The sequence below is a fragment of the Myotis nattereri genome (assembly GCF_964212035.1).
Source record: "Myotis nattereri genome assembly, chromosome: X".
NCBI classification, from domain to species: Eukaryota; Metazoa; Chordata; class Mammalia; order Chiroptera; family Vespertilionidae; genus Myotis; species Myotis nattereri.
In genome coordinates this window covers 114,500,716-114,513,430 of record NC_138078.1, presented here as the reverse complement: position 1 = coordinate 114,513,430, position 12,715 = coordinate 114,500,716, and the positions used below count along the sequence as shown (strand labels likewise).

The following is a 12,715-nucleotide window of genomic DNA, read 5'->3' as shown; positions in this document are numbered from 1 at the left end:
TTCATATCCTCTGCCAATTTTTCTATTGAGCTGTTGATCTTTCTGTCTTATAAATTAAGAAAAGCATCCCATTGTCTTTCATATGTGTGGCAAATATTTTCCAACTTTGTCATTTCTTTTTTTAACCATATAGAAGTTTCCTAACTTCTATATGGTCAGGTTTAGCAATATATTTTTTTAAGGTCTCTAAAGTTTGTGTCTTCCTAGATAAAAGCCTTCCTGAAGTAAAGTCATTTTTAAGGCAGATAGGCAGACCTTTCAATGACCCTTAAATCGTACTGTGTGTTTTTCCCATTTGGGCCTCATGAAATTTAGAAAACTTAGGAAGTGTTTATAGTAATTAAACCTAAAGCCTTTGGAATCAGGCAGATAAAACTGAGTCCAAGTTTATTATTAACAACTCCAAGCCGCTGTTTTCTCATCTGTAAAATGGAGATTGTGCATCTGCCTTCCTTGTAGGGTAATATAGAGGATGAAATGACACCATATGGGTTAAGTCAGTACATGCAAACTGACCCTAACAGCAGAAAGACTGGGAATGACTGGTCACTATGACACACACTGACCACCAGGGGGCAGACGCTCAATGCAGGAGCTGCCCTCTAGTGGTCAGTGAGCTCCCAAAGGGGGAGCTCTGCTCAGCCACAAGCCAGGCTGATGGCTGCCAGTACAGCGGTGGTGGTGGGAGCCTCTCCTGCCTCCTCAGCAGCGCTAAGGATGTCCGACTGCAGTTTAGGCCTGCTCCCTGCTGGCAAGTGGATATCCCCCTAGGGCTGCCGGGCTGCCAGAGGGATGTCTGATTGCCAGCTTAGGCCCAATCCCCCAGGGAGCAGGCCTCAGCCAGCAAGTGGTCATCCCCTGAGGGGTCCCAGACTGCGAGAGGGCACAGGCCAGGCTGAGGGACCCCCGCCCCGAGTGCACAAATTTTTGTGCACCAGACCTCTAGTAAGAATAATAATAATAAAATTAAAAATATATGGACAAATTTTTACTGCACCTTGTATATTATAATTATTGAGGCTACACTTGCACTGTGTCTCAAAATATGAACAGGGATTGGATACCAGGAGAAAGCAAGGGCATTCCAGGCACAGGGAATAGTGCAGGCAAAAATGTAGTGATGGGAAAGTGAAAGGTGTGTTTCAGAGCCAGTGCATAGACCAGTTTGACTGGAGAAGTAACCCAGAATCCTATCAGACCATCATCACCATCTGCATGGAGATGCTGACAGAATAGCACATAGGCTTCCTGCCATCTAAGTCAAGCGGTGCTGAAGCAGGTAACAGATAAAGCACAGCATGATGCCAGAAAACTAACAGTTAATCAAAATCATAAATATTAACATCACATGTGTTAACCTTTCCGAAAGATTTCACAGATAAAGTAGGTGTTATTTTATTTGGTCTTTACAGTAATCCGCTGACACGGGCAGCTCGGCTTTTATTTTCACCAGTAGACAAAGGTAAAAACCTAAGGACTGGAAGATTATGTAAATTTTTGAAAGTCACAGTCAGTCTCACAATAGTTTCTGTCCCAAACTTTCTTCCTCCTCTCATATCTCTCCTGAACATGTCTGGGTGATTGAATTTAGAGAAAAAAAAGGTGGGGGAATGGCCTTGGAAACCCAATCTTAAACAAGACAAGGCTAGGGAAGTCACCAGCTCCCTTTGAACAAGGCATCCCAGTTTTTTCAGTACTTTTCAATGTAACCTTCTTGTGCCCACAGACTGCCAAACTTGCAGATCAGAGCATGGAAAAAAGAGAGTCAGAGGAATTGTTTGTGTCATCAGACAACTGTTTTGGCTATTTTTTTTTCTTTTCCTCAGCTGTTATGTGTGTGCGTGTGTGTGTGTGTGTGTGTGTGTGTGTGTGTGTGTGTGTGTGATTATTGTAATCATATATTCTTGATTGAGCACAAATCGGTCCTCCTAAATATCTCTTAAATTTCCACTGAAAGGGTTTAAAAATTGTATTCACACAGTGTTTGTTACTCTGCTCTGCCTTTTGCAAATGACTGTCTACCACTTCTGACTGTTAACCTCTCTTCCAGCATTAGCTACATTAGTCAAGATGTACAGATATTGAGAGAATTATAAATGGGCCCTCTGTGTTGTTTTTGAATGGACATTATATCCAAATGATTATCCTACAGAAATTTTAATTGTTGAGTTAGCCCATTTTTGTGAATAGTAAGCACTGTCAGGCTTACTTCCTCATATCCTGCTTTTATTGCATATCCAGGCCAAGATATTCTACTTAGTTTGCTTTTTTTTAGAATCTCTTGGTCAGTCACATACCTTGCAAGAGAGTCATTTTCCCTAGAGTGTAACAACTACAATTAGTTTTTCGCTGGTCCATGGGCAATAAATGAACTTTACTTCCTCAGCTAATTGTTCACAGAAGACCCTTGTGAGGCAGTTTGTTTCCTTAGGATGACAGAGGCATTTCTTCAAAATGTATCTGAGTGGTGTCGTAGGTGTAGTTACTTGATGTTTGAAGAATTTTTAGGGGGGCGGGAGTGAATATAAAATATTCAGCTTGTATTTGGTAAACCTCATTTGTATTAGTCCATACTTCCTGAGTCCTGCAGGCATCATTTGAACAAGAACTCTAGCACAAAAGTAAAACAGGAGATGTGCATTTCAACTGAACTAGAACCATCTACTTCCCCCAGTCTCTCTTACACACACGTCTACATCTATAAAGCAAGGAAACACAACTCACACCTTTATTAGTGTTGGGTGTCACTGTTAAATGTGCAGACACCACCCCTGGCCCAGTTCTTCCTGAGCAAGTTGCACAGCATGGAGCTTCATTTATTTGGTTTTCTGGATGAAAACTTAAGCTTGAAGGCTTTTACACCAGTAGTTCAATTGTACAGTATTTCCCCTAGCTAACAAAATTGTTTTCAACCATTGTCTTGTCTCAATGGTGATTCTAACATAGGGCCCTCTTCTACTGACAAGTGTTACATAATGCTTTGTGGACTTAAATCTTTTATTATGTCTGTCCAATGTAGAAAAGCCTAAAATGTTGAAGCAGGGCCTATGTGGAAATCTTTGTCTATGATTCTGGGCTTAGAAAAGTCACTTTCAGGAAGAATGGAAGCAATGACTGAGCAATTAGGACACCACTTACCACTACCATAATATTTCATCCTCTTCAAAGTGCTTCCATTTCATTGGCTATTATGAGCATCACACTATTTTACCTTGTGTAGTAGTCAGGATATGGGTTAGGAAATCTAGACACTGAGTGGTTAAATATTTGCCTTATCCAGAGTCCTACAGCTAATCTGCAACAGAAGTCAGCCTGAAACCCAGATCCATGATATGACCCTGGAGCCAGCGTTTTGTTTGCTTTTCCTTATGTGGTCCATAGGGAACCATAGTAAGGCAAAATCTTGAGGCATTTCTGTTTCCTTAGAACTCCTAAGATGGTAAAGTTGGAAGAAATTATAAGACAAGAAATGTGGATTTGGGGGGAGCCTGAGCTATTCAGTGTAGCTATCTACGTGGGTCAAATTCATTTGCAGTTAATTTGATCCCTGGTTTTTATTTTACTTTCTCTTGGTTGTTAACCCACTTTCCTGCCCCCCCCTACTCTAATAATCACTAATTGAGAGAGGATTGTATTCCTCTTAAAGGTCTTTAGAGGAAGAGATTACCATTGCCTCCATTCTAAACTAAATTTTAGAGAAATTCATCTATCGCTCTTCACTTCATGGCATGCTTTATCTGATTTAAGTTAGATGTGCTTCAATATAAATGTGTCAATTTATAATTCAACCAAGTTTACTGGAGATTTGTGCTCAGGTCTACTGGATCTGTTGCAGTATAAAAGTAAAGCCTAAAATCCAGTTTTTACCCTCAAAGAGCTTATTGCTTAGACAGAGTATGATTGGAGAATTCACATTAAAAATAAAAAGCTTCTGTAGGTTAGAAAACAGAGTAGAATGAACTGGAGTTTGCAGAGAAGGCTTCCTGGAAGAGAAACTTCTTGTAGAAGCCTTGAAAGATGAATAGGGTTTGAGTTGGTGAATGTAATAAGCCAAGCTAACAATTGTATGGGGGAAAAAAACCCACATGTGATCTCAATGGCTTAACAAAATGGTAGTTTATTTCTTGCTCATATCACAGACCAATATGGGTTGTCTGGGGGATTGGAGGAATCCTTGTTCCAAGCAGTGACTCAGGAAGCCAGGCTCCTTCCATCTAGTGGCTCCTCATTTCACTAAGCCTGGGAGTCCTCCACTAGATGCTCTGCAGCCAGCCAGTCTACAGGGGAAGTGAGTGATCTACAGAAAAGCTCTATTAAGTTTTATTAGGGTCCAGGCCTAGAAATAACATACATCACTTGGGCCACATCTAATCATAGAGTTTCTGCCATATGGAAGAGGGAGGGCTTTCTGAAGTAAGGATGAGGTCGGAAAGGGTGGCAGAACAAGAGCAAAGTTGAGTTCAGCTTGACACCTAGATTTCTGGTTTGATTTGACTAAATCTGATGAACTTGTCACAAATTCTGAACTTCAGTCTTGGTGGGAACAAAAGAGGCTGCATTCTTAACAAATATTGTATCATCAGCCATCCAGGTGTTTTATTTTTCAATGATGAGAATCACAACTAGATTTGATTATTTTTGGTTTCATAGTACAAGTACCCAGACATAACTTTTTAAAATATATTTTATTTTTTAGAACAGTTTTAGGTTCACAGAAAAATATAGCAGAATCTTCATACACTGAAACTACTATGTATGGTACTAATGGTGGGTATATGTCATCATACATTTGTTTAAACCAAATGTACAATACCAAGAGTGAACTCTAAGGTAAACTATGGACTTCGGGTAATAATGATGTGTCAATGTAGGTTCATCTGTTATAAAAAATATACCACTCTGGTTGTGGGTGTTAATGGGAGTGGGGGTTATGGATGTGGGGAGGCAGGGGATAAATGGGATATCTCTGTGCCAAGACATGACTTTAAATGGCAGTACTACAGTGGTTATTATATTTACTCTAAGTTCATGGATCTCCTCTGCTCACAGCCAGCTCTTCATTGATGATATGTTCTTCCTGATTGTCCTCTAGTAAGCATCATAAATGGTGACTCAGGGAATAAATCCAGTTCAAAAATATTATTAATTTGACCTATACTATGCCTTTATTTTTTAAAAAAAAGATTGAATGCATTTTGATGAAACATGATCTCTTTAGTTAACCTTAGTTTCTCCTAGAATCTATTTACTCTAACATCTGGCCTAACTTACAAATTTATGTCACTTGCCTAACCCCTGGTGACATATAAATTTGAGACCCTTACTTCTGAGGCCTCCTTTTTATATGATAGATCGTATGATAATAGTGAAGTTACCAAAATCCCTGTCACATGGAAACTGAGTACTTTGGTAAAACTCACCAGCTTCGTGGGGATGAAGCCACAAAATATTTTTTTTCTTTTTTTCTCTTTTTTTTTGCTGCAAAAAGCTTTATTGTTTCATTTGGTCCAGTGCATGGGAGAGGGCTTCAGGGTGGTTGAAAGAATGACTGGTAGTTTCGGGGAGAGGCTCAGGTAAAAGCCAGGCACCAGGGGAATGCAGAGGGGCCTCTCAAAGGCCTCTGGGCTCCAAAGGCTCCTAGACATGCTTGAGGGTGAGTCTTTCAAAGAGATACTCGTCCAGCCCAGCCTGCAGAGGTGAGTCAGGTGTGGACCATCTTCTTTTTTTAATTTTATTTTATTACTTAAAGTATTACAAAGAGTAGTACATGTTTCCTTTTTTCCCCTATTGACCTGGCCCATCTTCTTGATGAGTTTCACCTCCTTACCCAGGAAGTGGTTCTGCAGGAAGTCACAGAGCTGAGGGTCTGCGGGCAGAACCCAGGGCCTGCAGCTCCACACGGGCCGGTTCAGGTTCCTCTACAAGGCCAGGGTGGCTTCCATGGCGTCCTGAGTTTTGCCCACTCATCTTGGGGAGGCTTCAGCCCATCCTAGAAGAGAATGCAGCCACTGGGCTGGTTTTTCAACTTTAAGAGATGCTCAGCGCCCTCGCACATATTCTCCACCAACTGGCAGAAGAAGTGGCCCAGGCCCTCAAAAGTCACATAGTCCTGGTCAAAATAGAAGCCCGGAGAGAGGTAGGTGTAGGAGAGCCGCAGATGCAGGTTGGCCAGGCGGTTGACCGCAGCCTCCACCTCGGTGGAATAATTCTGATGAATTTGGAAGCTCATGGTTGTTTGGCAATAAGGAGTTAAGGTAGAAAAACAAACAAACAAAAAAACAAACAAAAAAAAAAACAGTGTGTTGGCTGGTCCCAGAGGTGGTGACTGGATAAGACAAAGGAGAGTGGCCAAAAGATGTAAGAAGGGGTGTCTATAGGTCTATTCTGTCCAAACACTGTTGAGGCAGGAGACAGATCTTGCCACAGAATATTTTTGAAGAATAATTCTGAAGAGATCCAAGAGATCTACAGGAATATAAGAATTGTTAACAATATTTTGGAAGGGACCATGGATCACTTTGACACTCTAACAAATGCAATGGACCATCTCCCCATGACAATACCCATACATAAAACATTCTGCAAATAATTTCATGGACTTTCTAAAACCAGTCTGGACACCACTCCTGTGGTAAAGTGATTAATAGCCCCATTTAGGCTACATGGGATAGTAATTAAGTGAATGAACATTGAACTCAGACAAACATGATCTAAATCTAGCATTTTTTTTCTTGGTAGATAATGTGGAATTAGTCATTCGACCTCTGAACCTCTGTTTCCACATCTTTAAAAAAATGATATTAATAATACCTACTCCACAAGGCTACTGTGATGAACAAGTGAGAAAATGCATGTAAAGAATTTAGCACAGTGCCTGGAATATCAAGTATTCTCAGCAAATGAAAATGGTTATTATTTAGTGATATTAGCTATCCTTCATAGCTGTTCAGTGCTGTTTACCTGGATTTCACATGAGGTTCATCAGGAATCCAACATGATTCTTCAAGTTTCTGCTTCCATGTCACTTAATCTGAGAAATCACTTGTGACCTTCATCTCCCCAGCCCATCCCCTAAGGCTACACCATGGAACCCTGGACTTGCCCCCAAATAGTGTTCATCTCAAGGCATTGTGGTTGCCTGGTTGTTTGTCCATCTTCCCTACCTGGTTCTGAGTCCTCAAGGGCAGTACCATGTCTGTTTTATACTTTGCTCTATTTTCAGTGCCTAGAACATAATAGGTGCAAAATAAATCCAGAATAAATTAATAAGTAAGGAGAAAAACAGCTTCCCCAGTGAGCTTTTAGAAAAATAGTAGTTGGTGGAAGGAGGAGAGCTCTTCATTCACTCTGCCTTGTCCTGAAGGCTAAAGCTTTGAGACAGCAAAGGAGCTGAAAAGAAGGTAAATGCTAAAAACTGGACTTATCTGTGTTTCTCTCAATCAGAATTCTTGCTTAACTAGCCCACAAATCTGTTGTTCCTTATCATGTCTCTGAAGCCCTTTAAAAAGTACCTTCTGAGTCATGAAGAAAAGAACTTCCAGTCAATAGAATATTAGTTTGAATGCTTAATCATTTTAATGTATTTAAATTCTTTGGAAATTGACCTTTACTGTTTAGAATATACACTTTTTTATTAACATACAATGTCTGATTACATGACTCACACTAGTCATGTAATGTTATAGTGAGTTTATTAGTCTCATATTAAAGAACTCCTGTTCTCATTGTTAACCACACAGTAAAATCATCTCAGCTGGTCATTAAGCTCTGCCTCCTTGCAACCCTAGTGACACACAGACATTTGTAATTCTTTCAAGTTCTACAAGCTCCATTTACTGGCTACCTAGCAAGAGAACTTAACAGGCTTATTGTGCAGAAGTAACTTGGCCCTTTCTGATCCCAGTGGGTAATTAAGTAGACAGTCATCAGATCGGTTGGAGAATGGACTTTTCTGCCTGGTGGAGAATTTCCATATAGATCACACATATGATACCAATTTTCCAAGAATTGTAATGCACATGAACAAAGCAAAATATTTTAATCTCTCTGACTTAATGGGCACTTTATGGTCAACAGCTAGTGTCAGTTATACAATTCAGCACTCTCAGTATCAGAGATTGAGCTGGCACCACATTGCACTTGATATTCCCTGAAAGTTTATTTTAAACATTTATCTGTGTCCCATAAAATTAAAGAACAGATTGTGGCAAAAAAGAAAAATAAAACAGTATTTTAGTTTTCTGGTTGCTAGGGCCATAGATGGAGAGAATTTTATGACTACTTCCCAAAGCTTATATTCTGAAAGAAGGTTCATTTTTAATATAGAAATAATAAAAATGTAGGTGGCCTCAACAGCTGTAATTTTTATAAATTACAGAGATGCCTTCTGCCAACATTTGAAATTGGCATTCTGCACAGCCAAAAACTCTGATCTTCACTGTTATCTAATTTGGGATTTTAGCTACTATTTCCAGGCTATTAACCTCCACATCTGGACTCCCAGTGACCCCACATCAGGATGCCACAGCTGCTTCAGTATTGATCAGCGGCGTGCTCTTCCCTAACAGGTGATAAATTTATTAGAAACCATCCGGGCTGCCCCAGCTTTAGGCAATTGTCTCCTTAAGAATTATAGTATTTATTCATTGGAGGATAATAAGACAAGGGAAGAAGTCAAATAATTTTGCCTATAATTTGTAGCTGTTTCATACAGAGCTATGCTTTACAGAGAAAAGAGCCTGCAGTTCAGCTATTATATAACGTCCCCTACTTTGCATAAGACATTGTGAATAATTTTTTTTTACAAGATGCACTTTATTTATGAGCAGGTCCCTCCATAGAAAGAGCTTGTTAGGGCTTAATGCTGATGAATGGAGACAGCACCATTCACACTTCCAGGTTATGGTCTGTCAGTGGTTTCATTATATGCACTAATTTACAAGGATTTATTTATTTTCTCACAAATGTAAAAATGTGCTCCAAGCTAAACATGCTGTCTTGGCGCCTGAGCCTAATGTTTTACTTGATGGAGGTGGTGGTATGGGGACTCAAGCTGTCATGTGCCGCACCCCCACCCACCCTGCATCGTTGCCTAACTTCGTGGTTATATGAGAGATCCATATTGTTTTGCTTGCTCTAAATATGAATACTGGTGAGAATTTTAAACCCTGGATGTGGTTCTCTCAATGAAGTTTAATTCCTTTCTTATCCAAAATCTGTGCCTTCAATTGTGTAAGTGCTAATGAAAATGTTGTCCTTAACACATCAATAGATGTGGCCATTGGAACAAATTATGGCCACAACATTGGGCACAAAATTTTGGAAAGCTGGGTACAATATCCCCCCAAAATAAAATTCAATGGAATCTGCAGGTTTTGCTATCCCCAGATGGCTTCATGTGATCTGAAATCACTCACATCACTATCTCTGAAGAATAAAGTTTAAAATATACTGGACATGTACCACCTCCTCCTACTCAGACAGTAATAGATCATACTGTATCATCAACATCCCTGCACTATACCAGTACACCTTATGGGAAGAAAATCACCCCCTCAAGTAATGGCAAAAATAATTATTTTTCCTGCCTGGAATTTTAAATTTGGTTTTTAACCTCAGTGAAAATTAAATACCCCTTAAACCTCACCAGTGATGAGTTTATAAAACTAGTTGTTTGGGGAGTGTGTGTGTGTGTATGTATGTGTGTGTGTGTGTGTGTGTGTGTGTGTGTGTGTGTGTTAGTTCATCTGTTGCTTGGTTGGTTGGTTGGTTGGTTGGTGAAGGAAATGAAAAATATATACATATGAAATATGCCCAGTACATTAATAAACACCTATCACACAGTCTCTCAAAGCTCTTTTTAGAATTTCTTTTTCAACTCCAAATGTAAGTGTAATTCAAATTTAATTAAAGAGTCTCAAGGAAAAAGGAGCATTTTAGAAATTGGACCACGATAAAAGAATTTGCTATACAACTATATGTAAAGAGAGTATCCTACAAACTGTCTGTCAAATAAGCCCTGAAGGCCAATCGTGAGTATTTAATAAACATCATCTCTGGAACTCAACTGACAGGAACAGAGGGAGCAGTTCACCGTATTTAGAAGTTCACAAAAATGAAAAGTGGGGAACCATGTAAACTCTAGGATTATCATCTCTGAATCAATACAAACTTCACCCTGATAGGTTGACATGTATAGTGATCAATTAACAGAGTTGTCCTTCTTGGTGTCCACATAACAATGTAGGACCTCCCCAAATATACTAGTTTCAATAGGAATCCATCTCTTTATATCTTTGTGAATCTGTTCCATTTTTTCAGGAGATTAGATTCTCTAAGTGTACTACTTCCCACTTAATAAGTATTATTCTTAGTTTTGTTTTCCACGTACTTGGATTATTTGTCCTTTGGCCTTCACAACACTTGGCATAGTGACATTCAGTATATGTTTGGTAATAATTCATAATTTCATGCACTTTAAGCTGTCTACTCTCAGCCTTTCTCTCTCCAGACTGGAGTCTTGATCTTTCAGTGCATCCTCTTATGACAGCCACAATTTACATTTCATACTCAGTGATATTTATATGGAGGTCACAGAAGGTGATCTCAAATTATAAGCCTGCCACAAGCCAGACAAAATTCTAGACATTCAAGAAATTGATTTTACCAAAACAAAAATAAAAAGTAGAGGTACTGCCTGGTCAGTGTGGCTCAGTGGTTGAGTGTCGAGCTATGAACCAGGAGGTCATGGTTTAATTCCCCATCAGGGCGCATGCCCGGGTTGTGGGATCAATCCCTGGTGTGGGGAGTGCAGGAGGCAGCTGATCAATGATTCTCATCACTGATGTTTCTACCTCTCTCTTCCTCTCCCTTCCTCTCTGAAATCAATAAAAATATATATTTTTTTAAAGTACAGGTACCTCCTTGGTTCATCCTCAGTCCAAATGTTCTGGAGATAGAAGAAATATTCATGTGTCACCATCCTAGGACCTAGCCCAATCTTAAAAGTCTTTTTACAAACCTCCTTAAAGGTCCTTACGTCTCTGAAAATCATAAAGGGATTTATTGGCATGAACTTCCCCTTGTTTGGACATGCTGGTTTCCTTGGAGAACTCACCAAAACATAAATGACTTTAGAGGCATTCTGGGAAAGTTAAAATGAATCTGTAGCTTTTATAGATGTTAAGGATTAATACTTCATGAGGAGCATCAGGATTAATCAAAGTACACCATAAAGCCAAGTCTTAATATTAAACTCCTGCCAACAAATTAGCTCATCTAAAAGCAGTTTATTAATTTGGGTTTATAAACTGTCCTTAGATGAGTTCACTTTTTGCCAGGAAAAGTATTATGCCTGTATATATGTGTTAAAAGGACATGCTTCTTATCACAGATGTTCCTAACTTATAACATACATTCTAAGATGGGAAAAGAAAACTGTAGACTAGTTTTAAAGTAATGCCGTGTGGTTATTTTCAAGAGCACTATCAAAGGCACTAAGGGAAGTAGGAGTTGAACCATATGTTCTTTATGTGTCAGATACTTTTTAAATGTATTATTTCATATGACACTTATAACAACCGAGGCTTGAGTAACCAACTCATCCCAGTTTGTCTAGGACTGTCCCAGTTTTAAAACTAAACCCTGCCTCAGTCCCAGACAAATCAGGACAGTTGGTCACCTTACCTAAGTAAGGCAGTAAAAGGTGTCCTAAAACCAATTTCCAGTGTGGAGTTGGTAGGGGTGGGTGGGTTTCCATATCACCAACAAGCAATTCTTGGACACCAGCTAGGTGTCCTACAATTTCACTCAATTCTGATACTATCTACCTGGAGATAGTGTCAGATGTCAGTCTCAAGTCCAGGTTGTCACTTGGGGTTGTGACTGGCTGGACTATAAATCAAAGGTTCCAACAACCCCCAATGTGTGCTCTATTAGTTTGCTCGAGTGACTCACAGAATTCAGAGCAACATTTTACTTACTGCATCACCAGTTTATTATTAAAAGATACAATACAGGAACAGCCAGATGGAAGAGATGCATAAAGCAAGATATGGGGAAAGGGCAAGGAGCTCCCATGGCCTCTCAGAGTGAGCCACTCTCTGCAACTCACCACATGTTCACACAACCCATAAGCTCTCTGAACCATGTCTTTTAGGATTTTTGTGGAGGCTTCATTACATAGACACAACTGATTAAATCATTGGCCCTCATTCTCCAACCCTCTAATCACAAGGTTGGCTCCACTGGCAACCAACCCATATTTAGGTGAGGCTAAAAATTAGCTCATTAGCATAACAAAAAACACCTTTATCTCTCACCACTTAGTCAATTCCAAGAGATTTAGGTGCTCTTTGTTAGAAATAGGAACAAAAACAAATCACAATATCATAGGCAGGTAATCTTTTCCATATTTTACTAAAGAAGAGGCTGAAATTTGGAGAGACAAATTTCTCCATCAGTCACACATTGGTTATAAGTGGTGTATTCAGTATTAGAACCCTAGCTTTCTAACTGCTATTTTTATTTTATTTTCCAAGAAACCAGGCTGTAGTTAACACAGTATGTAAAAACTACTGTGAAAATTTTATTGGCTTTTTTTTTTTCCTAAAAGCTTAACCATTCCCTTTGTGACACCATAATTTTTCTCTCCAACCCTCTTCTCCCTTAATAGGTATTATAGAGAAAAACACTCAGTCCAGTTTATCAGGATTAT

At 39.4% G+C, this 12,715-nt stretch overlaps 1 protein-coding gene across 1 annotated transcript in view; it reads left to right on the top strand.

Annotated features, from left to right (window-relative positions):
- Positions 1-12,715, top strand: part of TENM1 (teneurin transmembrane protein 1) — a 934,848-nt gene that overhangs the window by 835,998 nt on the left and 86,135 nt on the right. The window lies entirely within an intron of this gene.